The sequence below is a fragment of the Diabrotica undecimpunctata genome, chromosome 2 (genome assembly GCF_040954645.1).
Source record: "Diabrotica undecimpunctata isolate CICGRU chromosome 2, icDiaUnde3, whole genome shotgun sequence".
Classification (NCBI taxonomy): Eukaryota; Metazoa; Arthropoda; class Insecta; order Coleoptera; family Chrysomelidae; genus Diabrotica; species Diabrotica undecimpunctata.
Genome location: NC_092804.1, coordinates 132,519,255 through 132,543,424, shown reverse-complemented (window position 1 = coordinate 132,543,424; position 24,170 = coordinate 132,519,255). Strand labels below are relative to the sequence as shown.

The following is a 24,170-nucleotide window of genomic DNA, read 5'->3' as shown; positions in this document are numbered from 1 at the left end:
AAATTTAGAACTTACTAATGAATCTACCCGTTTGACTAAATTTAATTCTATACATTCCTTAAACCCCAGCAAAGGAACCTGATTTTTTGTATCTACAACTACAAAAGATATATCTTTTTTATCATTTTTAATAACACAAGTTAATGTAACTCTACCTACAGTTTTAATTTTGAACTTTGAATCCCCATATGATACTAATGATATATTAGATTTATGGATATGTGCTGTTGGGGCTATTTCTTTGAGAATACTTAAAGGCAATGTGCTTACCTCAGCTCCAGTATCTAATTTAAATGACACAGGCTTATTGTTAACATAAATATCAGCTGACCACATATCTTGTCCAACCTCATGTTTACATTTAGAGTTTACTGACCTGACAAAATACTGATACTCACTACCTTCACTCTCACTTCCTGAACTGTGCACATCACTTACACTAGCTTCTGTTACTTGATGCACTTTCTTCTTCTGCTCTTTCATCGCCTTTCTTGGAATTTCTGGTTTGATTCTCACATTGCTCCCACTAGTTTTATGGTCTTCTCTACAAACTTTTGCAAAATGGTTATGGCCTTGACACTTAGCACATGTTTTACCCCAAGCAGGACATCGATTGTCTCTCAAATGATTATATCCACATCTGGTACACATACGATCACATCTTGGTTCTCTTCGTTGAACTGCATTTATTAATGACTCATTTTGTAACATTTTAGACTGGTCTTTACTTATTTCTATCGCTCGACATATGTCAACTGCTTTCATTAACGTTAACTCTGATTCTCTGAGCAGTTTTTCTTGTGTTGCTTTGTTGTGTATGCCCATTACTATTCTATCTCTGATGATCTGGTCTTGTTGGCTATACTCTGTTGTTTTAATGGCTTTCCGTAGTTCTGTAACAAACGAGTCAAATGGTTGCCCTTCTTGCTGGCTAATACTATTAAACTTAAATCTTTCAAATATGACATTTTTCTTTGGTGAACAATACTCTTCAAACTTCTTTTTTACGCAAGTTACTGTTCTGTCTTCATTTTCGTCAAATGTGAAGGTATTGTACAGCTCTAATGCCTCGTCACCCACCAGACTTAAGAAAACTGCCAGCTTTTTACTTTCTGGTTTGGAGGTTAGGTCCGTAGCTATCATAAATAGATCAAACTTTTGGCTAAATTTGCGCCAGTTTTCAGATATATTCCCATCTAATACTAGAGATTCAGGTGGCTTAAACGTGGATTCCATGATGATACCAAAAAATGATACTCACGTGTTACAATACAAGGTTACAGTTGAGTACCTATCCAAACAAGAAATGGTTACACCACGCAAAGATTATCACACCTGACACCATGTATAAGCCTGATGGAAGGTGTAATAAATAAAACAAATACTAGATTGAGTAATTGTATAAGTAACAAGTATATTAACTTCACATGCCAGTAACTTAACCTAACAACTGTGTCTAACCTAATAACCTGTCTTGTCACTCTCTGTCATGCCATCTTGTTACCAACATGAATAATAATATGATTGTCACTTAACTGGGTATCATACACTGGACAAAACGTACATTTTGTCGTACGTTTTATATGACCCACAAAACGTACAATAAGACGTAGTGTGAAAACGGGCCTTTAAAAGAGAATAAAACGTCTATCCGTCTCTCGTCTTACGCTTAACCAGGAGCAACACAGCTTCACGGTTAGTCAGTGATTTTATCGTTTTCATAGGCGATGAATTCGATCGCCTTCGCCGGGCTTCGGCTATGAATATTTTAAACAATGATTCTGCAGTTTGATTGAAACGCTTTTTTCAAGGTAAAAAAATCAAGAAAGATTAGAAAATATTGTAATGGGCCTTCCTTTGCAAAATTTACAAGTTTTATCCACAGATAAGAAGGATAATCGACCATTTTCGAGATCATTTAAAACAATATGCTATACATTTAAATTTAAAAATAAACAATATGCTATACATTTTAAATACATTTAAAACAATATGCGGTAGTAATTTTAGAAATTCACTTTTTTTGGCCTTATCTACTGCTTTCAAATCTGAAGCAAAATGTTTGGGTGAGTAAGATACATTCAGATTTGAAAAATTGATGAGCTAGTGTCAAAAAAAAATTAAACTTTGAAAGAAAATTATTTAAACAATTGTTTAGGTTTAAAAAGGTTAGAAAAAATTCGCAATCTATTGACAGTGCTTGAGCTGGACATATTACTTAATCCAATAAGTTATATAGTGAAGAAGTTAGAAAAAATAGAATTTTATTTTCATATTTAAATTGATGTTACGATTATTTTAGCAAATCAAGAACTTGCATTTCGCGGTCAGGATGAGAGCCAGAATTCTTCAAATATGGGTAATTTAAAAGAAAAATTGAATTTTGCAGTTAAACGCAATCAGGAAATCCAGGAGCATATTAAAAAACAGAATTGGTGTTCACAGGTTTGTCAAAAACAAAACAAAACGATTTAATAGATTGTCTTGCTGATCAGGTACATAAAAAATGAAGTTTCAAGAAAAATTATTGAAGCTATATTTTTTTCTATACTAGCGGACGATACTACTGATATAACCGAAAAATCACAATGTATTTTAACAATCCGTTTTGTTAACAAAATTGGTCAAATAACAGAAAGATTTTTGGGGTTTTTTGATATTAGCGAAAATAGATTTGCAGATATATATATATATATATATATATATATATATATATATATATATATATATATATATATATATATATGTTCGGAAAGATTTCCGCGGTTAGTACAATTAAACTTAGAGCTAAGATTATTATTATTATAAAAATTAATATTAAACTCACCAGTCTTCCGGGTTGAACCGCGTCGATATCCATTTTGCCGAGCTTTCGACATCCTCTCTGATGTCTTCTTCAGGGCTTCCGAGGTCTCAGTCTCCCGAGCCCCCAGACACTACTACACTCACTAGTCACTTCTAGTTCACTCACTAGTTCCTAGTGGGTAGAACTAGTGAGTGAACTAGAAGTGACTAGTGAGTGTAGTAGTGTCTGGGGGCTCGGGAGACTGAGACCTCGGAAGCCCTGAAGAAGACATCAGAGAGGATGTCGAAAGCTCGGCAAAATGGATATCGACGCGGTTCAACCCGGAAGACTGGTGAGTTTAATATTAATTTTTATAATAATAATAATCTTAGCTCTAAGTTTAATATATATATATATATATATATATATATATATATATATATATATATATATATATATATATATATATATATATATATATATATATTGTTATGAAACAGCAAACAATGTAATTGGTGTACAGAATATGTACTTTACCACGGGAGATGGAGTTGGAGGCAGCAGGGTAACATCACGTATCTAAGACACGACTGTCTTTTCTGGAAGTCAGGAGCTAAGTGACTTGAAATTAGCTAGAAACGCTAATGTCGTTTCATCCTAGAAACGAGCCATGATCTCTGATTATTTGATGCGTACTAGCCGCAGTTAGATGAAGATATCGGTACGATATTGAAATAATTTATTTTAAATACTTAATAAATATTTATACAATGTTGCGAAATTGTAACAAAAGAAACATTTATCTATAAATTAAATACATTAAGTAACTGATTTAATAGAAGAAGCACTGGAAAAGAGAATAATTTGTGAAGCAATATTTCTGACCGTCGAACAAGTTTTCGATTGCCTGGAAAAATTAATAGATACATAATATAAATCCATTCCAAAACAATATGTATATAGATTTAATCGTCTCTTGATGACCAAAAATTATTTTTATATTGTTTTTTCTGTTTTTCTTTTGTTTCATTTTGCCAATTATTACAATATATGAGCTTTTAATATCAAGATATTTTAAAACTTCATTGCTGTCTTCATTGTTGCACCACACTGAATATTTCCTTGTCTTGCCATACTTAGCAATTGGACAACTTACCTACTTACGTTACTCTATAGTAATGCTCCTTGTTCCCGATACACTTTTAAAATTAGAAGAAGAACAAATAAGAGGTCCAAACATATGTTAAATCTTTATTAAATTATTAGTACAGTATTAGACTTTAACCGAAACCTACTCGTAATATACAAAATAGAATTTCTGTTTTCTATTTAGAACCAACTTCAAAGTCCACTTGTTTTACCATTATCTATAAACAGATAAATTTAATGATATTTAAATTATCCTTCATAAACATTAATTTTTTATTCGACAATACGTGTAAAACAATTAAAATTTGTTTAATGCAATACAACAATATATTTTAAGGTAGCCACCTACTGATAACATAATCTAATCAAATAAAAAAACAATTTTATATTTAATAATATGCAGCTAAGTGTAGTAACTCGGTTAACAATATTTTTTATTCTCTGTAAGTATAACTATTTTTTTTTCCCACTTATTTTATTAATTAAACACAGAAGTTCTAGGTTATGGAGATTGATACTCGTATACACTCCTTACACTACTGAACATATACACTACTGAACATAACATACGATATAATATGTAGTTTTGTTGGGTTTTGGTTTCCTTTTAGAGTTTTTTTTGAGAATTTGAGAGGACCTAATTTGAAAAGAGTTGCGGCTTGATGCTTGATCGCTATGTTCGCAAATGTTCTCAAAAATGGTTTATTATTATTATTATTATATAGGTATATATAAATATATATATATATATATATATATATATATATATATATATATATATATATATATATATATATATTGGCTGCACCGTACTGAAGACGACCAATAGTCAGAAATACGTATATACGGTTGCCTTCCATCGATATCCTTTTTTTGGTTTTCTGTTTTGCGAGACATGCCATTACATTTTACTTATATATATATATACATATATATATATATATATATATATATATATATCCCAAATCCCCCGGATAAAATATTATCAGTACCCCTGGTAAAGTACCACCGGTATCCCGAATAAAGTACGTGCCTCCTAATGGTGGGATACGGACAACAGTAGATTGGCTTATAGGGCAATCCTTACAGTAGGGATCTTGGTCGATACAGAAAATTGCAAGCTGGTGTGGGGTAATACTACACAACCAAAGTGTAATAAGTAACTTCTTCAGTGTAATAAAAATTATACCGAAATGATAGTATCTCCTGAGGTAAAATATTCCGGAAGGGAAAAACATAAAAATTTAGAAAAATTAGGTCTTGGAATCTTGAAAATCTTACAGATAAGGGTGTGGAGTTAGTAGATCCGCTTAAAAGAAGGAGAGTACAAATTGCTTGCCTTTAAGAGACTAGGTGAAAAGAACTATTTGAAGGAAACAAAATTGTGGTATGTAGGGAAAAGTAACACTAGGAATAGAGTTGGTATAATTTCTCACAGTGGAATGAAACAGATACGTGGTGAAAGTTATAAAAACTAATGAAATGTATACTCGACAATAAAGTGTTCAATGTTGTGTGAATATTCCTCAAACAGGGTGGGTGTAAATGAACGAAAATCATCCTATGATCAATGAGGCGACATACTGTGTGATATTTTATCGGAAGAGAAAGTTATAATAGTATGTGATTTAAGGGGCTCTTGGGCCAACCCAAAACAGAATAAATATGCAGTAATATATGAAAGACTAGGTTTTGAAACTAGAAATTAAGCTGAAGATGAATTGCTTCAATTAGTAACAACAATAAATATGGCGATCATTAACATATTTTTTCAAAAGAGAGAAACTCAACTTTTTACGTTCAAAAGTGGGCAAAAGCACCCTCCAAATCGATTATTTCATGAGAAAAAATAAAGATATACGTGAATGTAAGGACCGTAAGGTAATAATTTGTGAAACAGTAAGTCAAAAATATAAGTTACTTGTGCTGGACATCGACGTAAAAAAAACAAAACTATACCAAAATATCAGAGAGGACCACAAAAAGTCAAGTGGTGGGTATAAAAAGATGAGAAAAAAGGTCTATTCAGGGCAAAAATAGTAGAAAAAATCTGTTGGAACAAGAAAGGGAATCCTTATAAAATTCGGAGGAAGATGGGCCGTATCATTATAGATATTGCTATTTCATTATAAATACTTGGAAAAACGTTAGAAAAGAAGTTAGAGAACAAGGAGACCTAGTAGTGGTCCAATTAAGTACAAGATAAATAAAAGAAAAGGAAAACTACATAGACAGTGAAAAGAAAATAGGTAGGACAAAGATCTTCAAAACTATACGGTCGCCAAGAAAAAGTGAAAGTAGCAGTGGCAAAAAGCTAAAGCAGAAGCGTATAAAAATCTATACATCAACTTAACCAAAATAACAAACGGGAAGTGGTTCAAGCTCTTCAAAAAATACTGGAGTAGTACAACTGGAGTTGGACTACTTTATCTTCTTTATAAACTGAAGAAAAAACTCTATAAAACAGCTATAAGAACGTTGGGAAGTTAAAAATAAAGAAGAACAACGAATGCATGTGACGGTTATCAAAATGCTTAGATGAGTAGAGTGACAAAAAAGGATAAAATTATGAATGAGTATATCCAATACGAAAAACTGCAGATCTCCGTGTTCCTGAGAGAGGTAGAAAAGGAAGACCAACGAAGATCTGGCGGGAGACGTTAGGCAGAACATGTCAGTAAAAAAGGTTGATATTGGTATGACTATGAATTTTTTATGCTATGATTTTTCTGACGGGTATTCTCAAGTTGAAGTTGATTTCATGTAATCAAATGAACTATCTTCCAATAAAGTCGTCATCTAGTTCAAAATGTATATATCCGAATTATGAATATGAATGAGACAGATAGGTATCACAAGAATTTTTTTTGTATTACCAAGTAACAAACAAAATAATTTATATTTTGAACCATAATATTGTTATGTGAATGTAATTGCGGTTCTTAAATTCACAAAGTGAAGCTTATTTTATCTTGAATATTATTCTGGAATCTCCTGTTAAAGCGTTGATTCGGCGTTCGTGCCTTTGCTGGCGATCTCTAGAACAGATGTTTGTTTATAAAATCAGCTGGGGCATCCTTTCAAGAGACAGTAATTAGACAAGTGTTTTTGTAAGCGATACCCGTATTATTATAGGCGATAATAATTATTAGTGTATTTATAATTATTAATGAGATATTTGTTTTTTAATGAGTTTTTTTATAGTTGAGTGAGTTAAATAAAATTAGTTAAACTACGGTTATTTCACTTATTTCCTGAACCCACAGAAAAACGTAACAATATCTTTGCATTATGTAATGCTTTAAGTTTACTTCTTATTTAGAGTTAGTTTAGTTTAGTTTTATTATTTAAAGTATGTTAAAAAACAATGCATCCTTATGTTTAATTTTAGTTCCCATTGATTTCAATGAATCTCATGTGCAAGACATACCAAATTTCCCAAGTTTTGATGAAGGTGTGGCGCGTGTGACTTCAAAAAACCATTATGTGGATCGTAAAATAGAAATAATAGAAAGAATCGGTAACCAGTTGGACCAGTTATACCAAGAAACCTATCATAATTGTGAATATAAAAATAATGAATCCCATCTGGAATATAAAACTAATGAATCGCTGTGGAAGTGTGAAGAAGATGATCTGAACAATATGAAAGGTTGAATACTTTAATTTTTATAAAACTTGTATATTATAATCCAGATTTAACCATAGGACTCTCACCCTCTCTCTAGGGAGAAAATTCACTTATCCCAGATACCTGTGGTATCAAAAGTATGATTGAGCTCTGAGGGTCTCTTTCCGTCTTATCGGTATGCAGGAGTATCTCTCAAAAATGATCGTACATATCTGGACGTTGAGAGTAGTACAGCTTTCTTCACGGTCTTATAGAAATGTTTATTTAGACCCAGATTTTTATGTTTTCTAGGTGGTTCTTCGGAATGACTCTAGTAGTAGAGAGAATAATGTTTATCGTCTGGGTACTTTCCATTCTCCATTGTCTCCTTATTTGTATCTCAAAATCTATGTATTTGGCGATTGATTTTATCGTTGTATTTATTATGCGGTTTATATTTGTTAGGTATCGCTACATCAATTAATATTGTTTACCTAGTTAGTTTGTTAACTAGTTTGAGATTTGCTCTATTATGTGCTACTGGCTGGTCTGTGAGCATAGTGCGGTCCCAGTATAGCTTGCAGTTATCATTTTAAGCATTCTGGCTGCGACATATTGATAATAAGGGAGATGGTTAGTTTGTAGAAGTACCAGTTTGTTGGCTAATTGCTGGTGAATAATCTTTTTTACTGAGTCATGGCGTTCTTTATAATTCCACAAACGCCTGGCAGCCCCAGGTAAGATATTGAATGGTTTCTTCGACTTGACATTCATATTGGCATTTGACGTTTTGGAATTGAGGGTCTTTGACAATAAATTGAGAAATTTTTGGTTGGAATAGTTCTACGCTATATTGTCGACATAGTCTTGGCTGACTTCAGTTGAATATCGCCCATGCAGAGGTTTGCCCACCCAGGTGCGCATAAATCATCTCAGAAAGGTTCACTCAGTTTAAGAGGTGTTATTCTTTTCCGATAAGTGATGATGAGAACTCGATTAATAGTGATGTTACTGATAATTAGACTTCGGCAAATATGCATATTGCATATTTTGCATATTGTGCATATTTTATGCAAATATTTCATATTTTGGCATATTTGTATAAAAGTTTGCATAAAGTACATAAAAGTTCAGATTTTTATACTGTATTTGAAAATTTTTAAACATACCAATTTATTTCAATTCTTGTATAAAATTTTATAGTCATTTTAATCAAGAAATGATCTAAGTACGTAATCTCTACAGGTACAAAACATTTACAATTTCAAAGAAGATCAATTTAAGTAGCCCTCAACATTCTTAGAAAGTCTCGGTCACTGAGACATTCAGTTATTGGATAATCGCTAAGGATTCGCCCATTTGCATTTTATGATCTAATCCCCAAATCTATCTACAATTTATTGTATCTTAACAGCAGGTAAACGGCTAATAGTTTTGTTCCTAATTTAGGGATTTTCCAAGATCTCCCAGTTTATTGAATTAGGTACCTAAACATTTCTAATTTGATGCTCAGATTTGTAAATCATTTTTGTTTTGATATTCAAAGCGTAAACACTCGTTGTGCGTAACAAAAAGGAAGATTGTGATTTTATAATGCCTAAAACAACCAGTGCTTCAACTTGGATTAAACCTTATAAAGAGCTGTCTATGGATATGGGAAAAATCTACTGTTCAGTCTGTGGCAAAATTGTAAGTATCTAATATTTTCTATTAAATATCTAATATTTCATACATACACGGTGTTTCCAAATGACACTTACAACGTTTGACTGTAGATACTTCTCGAAAAATTGAACAAAACGATATAGTTAATGAGGGGTCAAACTTATTTACTTTTCGAGATACAGGGTGTTAAAATTAAAAAAAATTAAATTCTTTTAGTTAATAACAACAATAACTTTAAAACCAATAAACGTATTTACTTGAAATTTAGTACTCGTAGGTTGTTTTTAAATGAAAAATAACTTCCTTTAGTGAGAAAAAATTGTCCATGGTACAATACAATGGTGTGTATTTAGAAAAATTTTTCACCTTTACTTTTTTTTATGAAGTCAGCTATTCTAAAACACAATTATTTTTATTGTAATTGAATTAACAAAAAAAAACTTTTGTTGAATTTTAAAATAAGTTATATGATGTACTAATGGTTAGTAACAAAAACTAATTTGTGGATTAATACTGCATTTAAAACACTTAGCGAGTGTTTTTTTTCCAAACCAGTTATTTGATTAACCAAAAACACCTTGTATATTTTTATATTTTAAAGGTTGGGTTAAAATAAAGGTTTTTATTTTTATTTATAGATAGCATGTGAGAAGAAATTTCAGATAGACCAACATGTGAGAACTGCTTCACACATTGCAAAAAAAGGAAAAATAGGAGGAAAACATCAAACTTCAATGGCTAAATGTTTCCAATCTACTTCAAAAAAATTAGATGAGCAAGAAACTTTTAATGAAGACTTGTGTCGCGCATTAGTGTCTGCAAACATACCGCTTTCAAAATTAGCAAATGTAAATTTTAGTTCGTTTCTAAAAAAATATTGCAAACTTAATGTTCCAAGTGATCGGTCTCTAAGAAGAAATAATGTGAACGGGCTATACTCGTCGGTGTTAATTAATATTAAGGAAGAAATTGCAGATAATTATTTTTACATATCTGTAGACGAAACCACTGATTCCTCAGGAAAGTATATTGCTCATTTATTAATTGGTGTTCTTAAAGAAGATACCTTACCAAAATCTCATCTTATTTCATGCCAGCAACTTGAGAAAACAAATGCTTTAACAATTTCGCGTTTTATACAAGAAACATTAGCAACTTTTTTTCTTCCGACAACTATTCCTTCTAATAAATTACTGCTTATTTTATCGGATGCTGCTCCTTATATGGTGAAAGCAGGACAAAATTTAAAAATATTTTTCCCAGATTTAATACATGTTACTTGTGTAGCGCATGGATTAAACAGAGTTGCAGAGGAAATACGAAAAAAGTTTCCTCTTGTAAATACCATGATATCCAATGTCAAAAAAGTATTTCTTAAATCTCCTATAAGAATTCAACTTTATAAAGAAATGCTACCTAACATTCCTCTTCCACCACAACCTATTTTAACGCGATGGGGAACATGGTTAGAAGCAGCTAATTTTTATGCAGATCATTTTGTTAAAATAAAGAACATAATTGATACGTTAACAGATGAAAGTTACCAATCTCTTTTGGATTCTAAACAAACTTTACAGAGTAACTTGCTTCAACAAGAACTTTCATTTATAAAATAAAATTTTAGTTTTGTTCAAAAAACAATTACTCAGTTAGAATCACCAAAACTGTCATTGTTCGAAAGTACAGCATTAATAAAAGAATTTGCGTCATGTTGTCGGAACGTTAGAGTTAATATTGGAAAAGATATTTTAAAAAAATTTGAAGCTACTATGGAAAAAAATAAAGGTTACCATATTCTTTCTGAAGTAGTCAGTGTTCTAGCTGGAAATATTTCGGAAACAATTAATTTAGAACCAAATGTTTTGGTTCGTTTGAAAAATGCTCCCGTTACATCAGTTGATGTTGAACGAAGTTTTTCCATATATAAATATATGTACTCAGACAGAAGCCACAAGTTTTTGTTAGAAAATTTTGAACACCACTTGGTCATTTATTGTTACCATAATTCTAAATAAGTTTATTCATACTTAAAAATGATGTAGTTACTTAAAATAAATGTAAATCTTAATGAATAGTAGGAAATATTTAGTTATGTACACTTTTTTTTTTTTTTAATAAAATTGTTACTATTTTACGATTTTTTTATTTATTTGTATGCATATTTTGTAAAATATTTGCATATTTTCGGGTAAACACGTGCATATTTATGCGCATATTTTCTACATTTTTATTTGCATATTTGCCGAAGTCTACTGATAATCCTATTTTATTTGAGACCAAAATACATCCTTCCATTTTGGAATGCTTTGAAATATTTTTTTCATAATAATTATTAACAAAAATAATACTTCAATCAAATTTATACCAACATCAAATTAAGAAGCTTTAGCATACATGAGGAAATCAATTAACACTTGCGTGAAAACACATTAACATTTTTACCACTGCACAACAGGAGACGTGTTTTCACGGCTACGGTGTGAAACATGCATAACAAGGGACATTTTTAGATTTTACGTAGGTACTTGAGAGCTCCCTTATGAAAACTGGCACTGTTATAAAAGGGTTGAGGTATCTAACAAATTTAAGAATTTGTAAGTTTAGCGGTAATCTTTTTATCACTGTATTTGATGAAGAGAGATTGGATGAACGGGAGTGGATTTTGTATCCTCTCCTTTAGGATAATGTATCATTGTACAATGAACTAATCTCTCTCTCCCCTCCCCTCTCTCTATCTCTCTATTTGACCAATACTATTGCATAAGAAGAATAAACATTTGTACTAAGATCTGGAATTTAAGCTTCGAATAGTTTCCAGAGTATGCCTACCGTTTATGATATAATTATCTCATTAAGCTACTACTCACGTTGCTAACTTTCTCATTACCATCTACAATTTTAATAAATTTACTTTAAATTAAAGCTTTTATTACTATACTTACTTATAAAATTTTGTAAAAATTTTAGGTCGAACTTTTAATATTGACTTATTGGACTTTCAAATGCAAATACTTCAACATTTTCTTGAAGCCTTCACCCACTTAAATAACCAGGTATTCATAACAAATAATAGTTAAATTAATATTAAAACTCAATTTTATATCGTGCCTACTTAAATAGATTTTAAACTTACTACTTCTAGTCTATTTATTTTATTATACAATTTTATTTTATTATATTATGCAGCTTCCTGCAGCTAAAAATAATACCACAACAAATATCTCTCCATGTTGTGGTTAGCACCATTTGTCGCTGGGAGAAGTACAGACACGAGGAATTAAAGTGCTACCTACTTGTAAAATTTGTCATTGACCGTTGAGAATCAAGTTACCTGGTTTAATTGAAATAATAGTCGATATATCATATAAAACTTGTGAAAAATAGTGATAATTGGTTATAAATAAACTGCATTTTTTGTCATTCGGGCCAGAGCTTAGACACAGATACAAATTTGTTTCTTAGGCTGTGTTCGGGCTAGTATGGACTATTACCAAGTTCGACCAAGAAAGTCGTGGCATATTTCAGCCCCAAACAGTCCTCGCTAAGTTAGTTTATTGAATTTGGTAGCTATGAATCTAGTTTATTTTTTATAGATAATATATCAGATGCAGAACAATTTCTGAATAATTACAGTATCCAGAGGTCATGTGGACCTGTCTTTGTTTAACTGAATTAGTCATATAGCCCCTAATTTATCCTGTGTAATGCTCCACATACTTTAGCAATCTGCTTTGCAAATATATCTAGATGTTTTTAACGCTATACAAGGAATAGTCGATATATTGAGCAGAGATGTGATACATGTGACCATCATACTCGATAACTCGACCAAATAACTCATAATTAAAGCTCGGATTATAGGCAAAATGCCTTTTTTGCCTATTTTGCCTATTATAATTGTTTTTTGCACTTTTTGCCTTTTTTCGTAAATTCCGCCTATTTGTGCCTTTTTTAAAATTTCATGGTACTACCCATGATATTATTCTATTACTAAACCATTCTATAATAAAATTTTGAGTCAATAATAAAATATCAATGGTTTGTTTAAATAACAAATTTCTAGGAAAATGTACCTGATCGAGACTTGAGGGTTAACTATTTGGAAATCCCCAAGCTTTATTAGTTTATTATCAGTTGTACAGTCGGTTACTGTATCAGAGTTTAGTCACAAATTGCTATATCCTAGTTTAGTTTTGTTGCGTATACCGAAAAGCAAAGAACACGTTTTAAAACGTTTTAGACATTTGTGTGAAAAGATGACATCTAAATTAAGGCTATGGATCGCACCTTATTCGGAACTTTCTCTAGAAGGAGATGGAGCATTTTGTAAACCATGCGGCAAATCGGTAAGTTTTATTTTTTTTTTCTCGTCCCACAACATAACTAAATTCTAAAGCGGTTTTAGAATTCTAATTTTTTTTTTAATTCTCAGATTTCAAGTAGAAAAAAGTACTTTATTGACCCGCATTGTGGAACCCCACTTCATAAACGTAATTTGGAAAAATTAAATTCCTCTAAGTTAGCCCAAATATCTCTGCGGGATAGTTTAAGCAGTTCAAAAAAAAAGGAGGAAGACGCATTTAAATTTGATTTATGCCAGATGATGATTGCATCCAACATTCTTCTATATATGAAACGACAGATGTATGCGGCAGGTATATAGCTAATTTAATGATTGAAATTTTGAACGAAAACTTTGCGAGAAAACCTTATTTAGTTGCCGTTAAAGAATTGGAAAAAACAAACAATTTAACAATAAGTCGATTTATACAAGATAGTTTAACAAACCTCTTTTTACCCAACGCTATACCAGTGAATAAAATAGTTTTATTGCTTTCAGTTGCTGCGGTATATATATGAAAAGCTGCTGTTAATTTAAAGATTTTTTTATCCTAATTTAATTCATTGCACTTGTGTAGCCCACGGGGTAAATAGAATTGCTAAAGAAATAAGAAATCTGTTTCCGTTGGCAAATAATTGTATGAAAAAAGTTTTTGTAAAGGCTCCGTTGAGGGTGCAAATATATAAAGAAAGACTTCCCGGTGTCCCTTTGCCACCTAAACCAGTAATTACAAGGTGGGGAACCTGGCTCGAAGCAGTTTTTTTTACTTTGAACACTGCAATGAAATAGAATTACTTATGTCAGAATTTGATGATATTTCCGAAGCCATTCGAGAAGCAAAAAAAAATTAAAAAATCCCAAATTGAAACAGGAACTCGCTTATATCAATGACAATTATAAATTAATAGTTACCACAATTACCTTATTAGAAAAACAAGAGATAAATTTATGTGAGTCAGTAAAATTAATAGATAATTTAAAGACGAAAATTAAATCGGCACCAGGAAGTAACGGTCAATTAATTTAAAAAAAAATGAAATATGTTTGCGACAAGAATGAAGGTTTTTCGTTTTTATCTAATGTTGCTAAAGTTTTGAATGGGACATTTTCCGAGGAATTTCAAATTATGCCAGATTTATTATCCGCTCTGAAATATGCTCCAATTACATCTGTCGATGTCGAACGTTCGTTTTCAATGTACAAATTAATTTTAAGTGATCCAAGACATAGTTTTAAGACCGAAAATATTGAAAAACATTTAGTTGTTTCTATTAATGATAAAATTTTAAGTGGTTACAATGTTTAATTATTAATTTACAGTTATTTAGTTACTATTTTATTTATACTAATGTTATGATTATGATGTGTAAATATACCTGCCTTAAGTTAATATTACGTTAATTCACTTTGTACAATAAATAATAAGTTATATTCCTTTATTGCCTATATTTTGCCTAAATGTTCATATTCCTGCCTTTTTTAATAAAAATCTTTGCCTATATAGGCGCCTTTTTCTTCAATTTTTGTTGCCTATAAATCCGAGCTTTACTCATAATTTATTGTCATCCGATGTCCCCTCCGCTATCCTCTTATTTTCATTGGCTAAGGCTTTAATTATAAATTATAAAAGATCGAATAAGGAAATTATTTCCGTGACTAGACATACACACTAGACTAGAGAGTCAATATACAGTATTCGTAGTGTTCGGAAGTGTTTTTAGGTTTTTAGGTGAGCGAGCGTACCCTACAGCGCAGGGTCAGACGGCAGCCATAGGCAAAGCCGCAGTTCTGACCGCTTGGGACGCCACGTGGCCTAAAACAAGGCGTAACAAAGACAACAAAGGATTCCAGCGAATATTGGGATAACCCAGGTTATTTTGTGCAGGTTAGGGATTCTTTTTTTTTTTTTTTTTTTTCTTACGGAGATTCTGTCGGTCACGGTATAGGCATAGTAGGTGGTTTCTGTAAGAAAAGGCCACCTACGTACGCTGTTGCCGAGGCTGACAGCTTCCGTTTGAGGATCTGAACTGGCTGACTTGTCTGAATGTCTTCGATTGTCCCCGAAGAGTACTTAAAATAAAACAAAGGGAGGACCGCTAGCGATATCGTTTAGTGTCAGTATACTCCGACTACCCGCCATTCTTCACATAGCACCGCGTGAAGAAAAACAGGCCTCATCTAGGGCAACCTAGTTTCCACAAATTCATAAAAATGGCCGATCGACCCGTTCTAACAGGTTGAACAAATCCCCTTCGTTGGCTCAGTGAAGATGTTCGTTCAGTTGTAATGGAAACACCAAATAATAGTAGCAGAGTTTATTGTAGAGACGTACACTATGGGTGTAGACCCGGGATTACTTTGAGTAGAGACTGATGAAGTTGATCGTTGAAGACTATCAACTTCGTTGAGTGAATATTGATTGAATGCCTCTCTAGGCAAGAGATCTTAGTTTTATATAAACTTTAATTGGGTCAATATTTTCGCGGACCTCGCGTGACATGTGTATTTAATTTATGTACATAGTTTAACTTTGTCAGCACTTTTGACTGATGTCCAAATTATATTATTGATAATTAACCAAATGTGTATGTAACCTAATTAACTACGTGTGTGTATTTAATAACAAATAGATTCATTCGGTCTACTGGGTGATAAAATTATACTGTCCAATTTCGGATATGAATTCTAAAGATTTGATATTGGACATACTGCGGAATCGGGCAATCTGGCCCAAGTGTCAATACTCAAAGTTTACATATAAGTATTACATAACATAGTAAAATTCAAACATGATAAATTATAAATAGTTTAAGAATAATCAACAATCTTCCAACCGTACCCTAGCTATCAATGTCCGACTCTATCTCTAGATTAAAATTAGGGTAATTGGATGAAAATGTGGAAAGTGGGATGTCAACTTGGGAAGTCGACGGTACATTGTTGTGCCGATTACTAACTAATACAGGTACTTCCTGTTCGTTAGTCTGAGTTTGTGGATTCCCTGAACGACATAGTCGTGCAACAGGACGGTACTTCCATAACGTGAGTATCCCAATTATTACCATTATAGTAATGATCCCGGTGGCCACAAAATAATGCCAATTAGATTCGTGAATCGATCGCCACTGCGTATGCGTCATTTCTTGTTCCAGACTCTCCTCCTCAAGTAACACATGACGTAGCTCTCCTCCTGGTATGTCAAGGTAGGTGTTTAGAGGCGTGTTAAACTTGCGAGGTGTCCTCGCCACCAGTTGGGCCACGGGAGTGACTGGCGACTTCAGGTAACTCGTCACTGCTCTGTCCACCCCACTGCTAGTGGGGAGTAATGTAATATTTTTCGTTTGGGCGATACATTTGGGTGAAAGCTTCGGGAATGTGACTCGTTCCAGTACTCTTTCGTTCCGATTTCCATCGCAAATAATGGATATGTGTATCGTGACTGGCGTGATAACTAGCCAGAGGTTGGGAGTACCCATCTTACTCCATTGAGCTGTCGGTATTGTCCTGGCTACCACTGGACATGTGCTATTCTTAGATCGCTCATAAATTTCTTCAAGTATGCAGTTTGGTTGGGTATCCATGTTTCTTATAGCCGTTGGTGAGCACGCTATCTGCGCCTTTGTCAACAGTAAGCATCTTTCTCTATCTTCCGCGGTCAATTTGAAGTAGTGCAGTGTGTTATAATCTACGACCAGTAGATTCCTTGGGGCGACAAATGTGCGCAACACCGACCCCTCAACGTTAAGTGGTATGGCCGTGACTTTGAGCATGCTGTACTTATTTTTCCCTGTCACTATGAAGTAGCCGATGACTGTTATATATCTGTCGTCATGACTGACTTCTGTTTCTATAATGGGTTGTCGTCGTATTTCGACCCCTTGAGGCAGTATCTGCCCTGCTTTCCCTATTAATTTGGTTATTTCACCCGGTTTCACTATATCAATGAAGTGTCCGTGGTTATAGTGAAGGTTTAATATTCCCTCGTAAAATTGAGTATATTCGTTTATGAAGTCCATAACTTGTAATGCTATCGTTTGTATTCGTAACGTGCTATATTCGGTTTCTAGTTTTTGTGCTTTGTCTTCTACTTCGTTAAGTCCTTTAGATATTTCTTGTAGACCTGTGATTAGTGCTTTGTTAAACTTGTTCATTTGCTTGTTTATCCTGTTCTCTGTGTGATTGATTGATGTTATTGTTTCTAACATTATCTTCGCCTGGTGCTGTGATCCCTTTATTAGCTCCTTTTGGTTATTATCTAATGCTTCAATGTTACTGTAGGCTTCGTCATTGACTCCAAATACTGAGGTTAATATTGTTCCTAATATTCCTCTTCTTTCCCTTCCTTTTATTTCTACTGTCAACCCCTCGCTTACTGTCTCCGCCTTTCTTTGTCCTTCCTCTAACTTCTCTATTATATCCTTACAATTCACGATTTTTATCTCATGACACAGTTCTCGTACGCCTTGTATCATATTTCCTATTAGTTGGTGCTCTGTTCGAATTCTTCCTTTTTCGAGTAACACCTTTATTCGAAATGTTCCCCGGTCTATGACGACCTCTCCAAGGTCTTCTGTGAAAAATCCTGGTACCGGATTATATATTTTATACGGTTCTGCCTTTATGGGTTTTAACATCGTTAAAAACATTATAGCTACTAGTATTTTCTTACATCTTAGTGCTGCTGCCTTCTTCGGCTTTTCCTGTTTCTCTTCTTCCAGTCGTATTAGCTTATGTATGGGTCTTTTAGTCAGTTTCCCGTTTGCCTTTCTCACTGTTACTACTCTGGTTAATCCCTCCGCTCCAGGGTGTGTTTCTGTTACCCTTGCTAATGGCCATCTGCCTGGAGGTGTATCCTCTTCTTTAATTATAACTATTTCTTCTTCTTTTATGTTAGGGTGCGCCTTATGCCATCTATTTCTCTGTTGTAATTGGTGCAGGTATTCCTGTTTCCAAATTTTCCAGAAGTCTCTTTTTATTTTCTCCACTAATCTCCACCTCGTCGGCATCTTCAAATAAGTCGTAAGCTCTTCTTCCCGATTTGGTGATATAATTTCTCTCCCTATAAGGAAGTGAGCTGGTGTCAGGGCTATTTTCCCTTCAGGGTCTTCTGATGACCCACATAATGGTCTCGAGTTCATACATGCTTCTATTTGTGCCAGCACCGTACTCAATTCTTCATATGTTAGAACTGTTTCCCCGATGATTCTTTTTAAGTGATATTTCATTATTCGCACTGCGCTCTCCCATAATCCTCCGAAATGTGGTGCATATGCAGGTATGACATGCCACTGGGTACCTAGTGCCAGTAATCCTTGTTTTATCTCGTCATCTATTTTTTGATTTTCTTTTTTCAACAAATTTGCTGTTCCTACGAATGTGGTTCCGTTATCGCTGTATACGTTGTTGCACTGTCCTCTGCGTGCCGTAAATCTCTTGAACGCTGCGATGAATGCATCCGTAGACATATCGCTTACTACCTCAAGGTGTACTGCCTTCGTTGACAGACACACAAATACTGAGATGTAGCCTGTAGCCCTTATAGCTCCTCTGTCCTCTGCCTCTCGTGGTACTTATTTTTATTGGCCCGGCATAATCTATCCCTGTGTTAGTAAAGGGATGACTCGGGTTCACTCTGTCTTTCGGTAGATCTCCCATTAATTGTTGTGCTGCTTGGCTTTTATACCTCCTGCACCTTAAACATTTTGCTAGATGATCTTTCACGGTTCTTCTGCCGTTGATTATCCAGTATTTCCTTTTTATGTACTGTAGTGTTTGTTGTAATCCGCTATGTAGATTTCTTGCGTGACTATCTGTTATAAGTAACTTTGTTAATGCACTATCCTTTGGCAAAATTATCGGATGTTTTTCTCCGTACTTTAGATTCGTGTGTCTCAGTCTTCCGGTGACTCTTAGAATTCCTTGTCTATCCAGGAATGGTACCAATGACGCTAATTTATTTTTCTTGTCTAATTGCTGTTTCTTCTCCAGCTTATTTATTTCTTGTTTGAAGTAGGCGTGCTGTGTGTGCTTTATCACCTTTAATAGCGTTTCCTCTAATTCTTGGACTGTAAGCTGACTTTGTCCATTGTCTTTCTTTTTTCTGCATTTGTCTGCAAATCTCCTACAATATGAAAGTACTCTTCTCATTCTTTCTAAATTTGAGAATCTCTCGCATATGTCCTCCTTTATCGTTGTCGTGTGCACCGTTATTTTCGTTTTGACTTCCTCCTCATTTGTCTCTGGTATTTCTTCTGATTCCTGCGTTAAAGTTTTGTTACTAGTCAGCCAAGTTGGTTCCTTCCACCATAGCTCTGCTTCTAATAATTCTGATGCGGTACTTCCACGTGAGAGGATGTCCGCTGGATTTTCCTTTGTATCTACCTTATGCCAATTTTTCGGTCCTATAACGCCTCTTATTTCCTCTACTCTGTTGGCGACGAACATTTTCCACCTTTTTGATGATCCCCTTATCCAAGCCAGGGTTATCGTTGAGTCCGACCATGCATATACCTCAATGTTTTCCCTGTTCAATGCTTGTAGGGTTTTCTTCATTAAATTTGCTAGTAGTACCGCGGCACACAGCTCGAGCCTCGGTAACGTCGTTTTCCCTTTCAATGGTGCGACTTTCGATTTTGCTATCATTAGATTCGTTTTAATTTCTGGGCCTAATACCCTTGAGTAGATTACCGCTCCATATTCTTTCATAGACGCATCTGCAAATCCATGTAGTTCTACTCTGTTTATCTTGCTTAAGTTGTTCCACCTGGGCAATGTTATTTTCTCCAGATTTACTAATTGCGCCTGGTATGTATTCCTGCTTTGTTGGTTGCTAGTTAATTCTTTATCCCAACTGGTCTTTTGCTCCCATAATTCCTGTATGAACATTTTCGCCTGAATTACTACAGGTGCTATCCATCCCAGTGGGTCGTATAGTTTTGCTACTTCTGACAGTACGTGTCTTTTCGTTATTTTCTTTGCCGTCGTTATCCCTATTTTGAATGTGATTATATCCTCTTTAGGTGACCAGTGTATTCCTAACGTTTTCCGTACTTCTTCTTGTTTGAATGCCTTGGAGTCTACGTTCCTCATATCCTCCGGTACGTTCTCCATTATTTTTTCTTCGTTGCTCAACCATTTTCTAAGAATGAAACCTCCTTTTCTGAACAGTTGTATTAATTCCTTTTGGGCTGTTTCTGCTTCCTGCACTGTCTCAGCTCCTCCTAGTATATCGTCTACATACATGTTTTCTTTTACAATTTTCGATGCCAACGGGTACCTCGCTCCTTCGTCTTCTTGTAATTGTTGTATTGTTCTTAACGCTAAAAAGGGTGCTGCGGCCGTGCCGTATGTCACCGTCGTTAAGTTATACTCTTGTATGTGGTCCTTTGTGTCCTTTCTCCACAAAATTTTTTGATATTTTTGGTCTTCTTCTGCCATTCTGATTTGTCTAAACATTTTTTCCAGATCCGCTGAGTATGCTACCTTATTGGATCTCCATCGTAATAGTATATTTGTCAAATCTTGTTGTAATTTCGGCCCTGTGTGCATAATATCATTCAGGCTTACTGCCGATGAGCTTTTGCTTGATGCATCAAACACGGCTCTTATTTTCGTTGTAGTACTGTCCTCTTTTCTCACTGGATGATGAGGTAAGTAGTACCCATCTCCCTGGTTTTCTGCTATTACCATATGACCTTGGTTTTTATAATCTTCCATGAATTGTCTGTAATTCGCTTCTAACTGTTTGTCTTTTGCAAACTTCCTTTCTAGTTGCATCAATCTGGCGAATGCTTGCTGTTTAGATTCTCCTAACTTTGCGACGTCTTCCCTAAACGGAATTTTTACTTCGTATCTCCCTTCTTCATTCCTTTTTACAGTCTGTCGATACAGTTCTTCACATTCTTGTTCTTCCACTGAGAAACTTGTGTCCTGATTTACTTCTTCTAATTCCCAGAAGTTCTTTATTTGTACGTCCATTTCTTGTCTTGATATCATACAGCATACTTCTGCTTTTATATTCTCCCTTTCTCGTGCTATTCCCGAAACTATCCATCCTAGTTTGGTGTTTTGACTCAGGAGTCCATTACTTATTCTGTGCATCCCTTCTGTCAATATGTAACTGTATTCTTTTACTCCTAGTAGTAAGTCTATCTTCCCTACCTTGTAATATCTTGGATCTGCCAGTATTGATCCGGCTCGAACCCAACCAAACCCAAACCGGTAGAACCACCCGATCCTATTCAAGCCACACCACACACCAGCACTATTCATGATGACACATCATTCCCAACTCTGCCTACACACAACACACCACTAAGCCCGCTTTCACCCTTGCCTTTATCACCTAACCATTCATTTACACATCATTCCCTACCACCCTACTCTCCACCCACTCTACACATCCCTGAAGACACAACCACCCCAGTAATGAATAATATCACCGACTCATTTGTTACAGACCTCGTGTCCACCCTCCCAGTCGACCAGCTCGACAGTTTAATCGCTTTAAGCCCCCACTACCACTCAAGCAGCCAACTACAACACACCACCACCACCCATATTACACAAATACAACCTATATTAACTCAAAATACAAACCCACCCTCTCCACTAAGTCACAACCCCACACCCACCACAAACACACAACCATCGTATGCGACTGCCATACATACCCCCAGACCACAAACCCTTACCGCTCCCGCCACCCACTCCACCTCAGCTACTACTCTCAACACTCTCAACCCAAAGCGTACAACTACACAATTACACACATCCCTCTGGAGAAATCCACTCAACGTGACTTCTTCAGAGTCATTAACACCCGAGAGCTTCTGCTTAACCAGACTCCGTGACGCACTGGGCGATCCCAAAGTACAAATCACACCAAAACACATAGCATACCTGCTCCAAGAAACACTACCCGTCCCACCACACCTACATACATGGTGGTCGTCAAAGGCGTAGACAAGTTCTACTCCGATGCCGGCTTAACCAAAACCTTCACCGAGATGGACATCCCCGTAGTAAAACTATGGGGATAACTCGGACAATATCTCGAGCCAATCTTTCCACCACCTTCGTCAAACTAGTCACATCCAGTGAACTGAAGTACATTGAGATGTTGACTAGAGGCATCATCATGAACGGGCTCCGTCTACATGTCGAGCTCCCCTTGAATTCCAACCTCGTACCCCCTGTGCCCAAGTACTGCGGCAGATGCAGTCACAATAATCCATCGCGGAGTGCCCGCAAAAAACAGTATCGGTGCCCGACTTGCGGCCAAGATTATAAATCCACCTCCTGCCCTACCCCTCGATCACCTAAATGCCCCAACTGTCCTCCGACATGAAGGCAGTCATGGAGTTCACATCCCTTATATGTTCGACCACAGGATCACTCTTGTGGCACAACAGAGCGTCCATCTCCTTCCTGCCCCTGTAATGGACAGCTCGCTAGGTGCTGTAAACTGCCAGGGTGTTGCGAGAAAACGCCCCTTCATCAAACATATCCTACAACATCATAATATACAAATCCTTGCCCTCTCCGACACCCTCTCCAAAAGTGACCCTATCTTCCCCGAATATTGCACTTTGCATCGCAGTGGCGGTGGTTATCACGTGCTATAGGCTTCCTCATTAAATATGGCATTCGTTTCTCCCCTCACACCATCCCTCCCCATGTTATCCTAAATGATGAAGACTTCCCGGCAGTTGACATACACCTCGATAATAACACCACACTTACACTAGTCTCTTGTTACAAACATCCTGCTCAACCCTTATCCGAAGCATTGCTTGGTTATGTCTCCAGCCTGAATAAGGCAATCATACTTGGAGACATTAACGCCAGGAACATACAATTTGGCGACACGGCTACAAACCGTGCAGGCAATGACCTTTCGGATCTGCTCCTTAATCTCCCCCTATATCGTATCCGTAACCGTGAACCGACTTTTATGGGTCCCCAGGACATGTCATCCGTTGACCACATCGTGTGTACATACGATGTGATCGACTTATTGAACGACGAATGCTTCTTGACTTTTCAGAACCTACTTATCTGTCAACACTACTGAGTTAGGCAAGTTAACACAGCCCGATGATATCGACCAAGGTATCACGGGCAAGGTATCAATTATTACCGAATTGATAAACCAAGCAATTGAGTTATCAGTCCTCAATAGGGTTATCAACACTAGTAAACCACCTCTACCTCAATATATTATTGACAAAATAAAACAAAAGAGACCACTCCTCCGTCCGTTTCAACGCACCCGTAGCCTCCTGGTCAAAACATAATATAACCGCCTGTCTGCGGTAATCAAACTACAGGTTAACAATCTGCAACCCAGACAATGGATTGCAGCTACCTCTAGTCTTGATTATCGCGACGGCGACACGTTCTGGCACAAACTCAAATGCCTAACGAAACAGAAAACCAATAACCCTTCTCACCTTGTGGTGAATAACCAAATTATAAATTCAAACCAACAGAAAGGCCGACGCCTTCAAAACCCATCTACAAAACACCCTAATCTCTCCCAAGGATCCTAGATTTGACCTCACCTTCCGTACAAGGATCAAGAGTTTTTGTCAAATCAGCAAATCGAACTCACCAGG

At 35.3% G+C, this 24,170-nt stretch overlaps 1 long non-coding RNA gene across 1 annotated transcript; it reads left to right on the top strand.

Annotated features, from left to right (window-relative positions):
• Positions 1-4,279: 4,279 nt before the first annotated feature.
• Positions 4,280-12,330, top strand: LOC140433456 (uncharacterized). The gene is made up of 3 exons (XR_011949972.1): positions 4,280-4,377; positions 7,326-7,586; positions 12,177-12,330. It is a non-coding gene; the product is annotated as an uncharacterized lncRNA (long non-coding RNA).
• Positions 12,331-24,170: the final 11,840 nt, after the last annotated feature.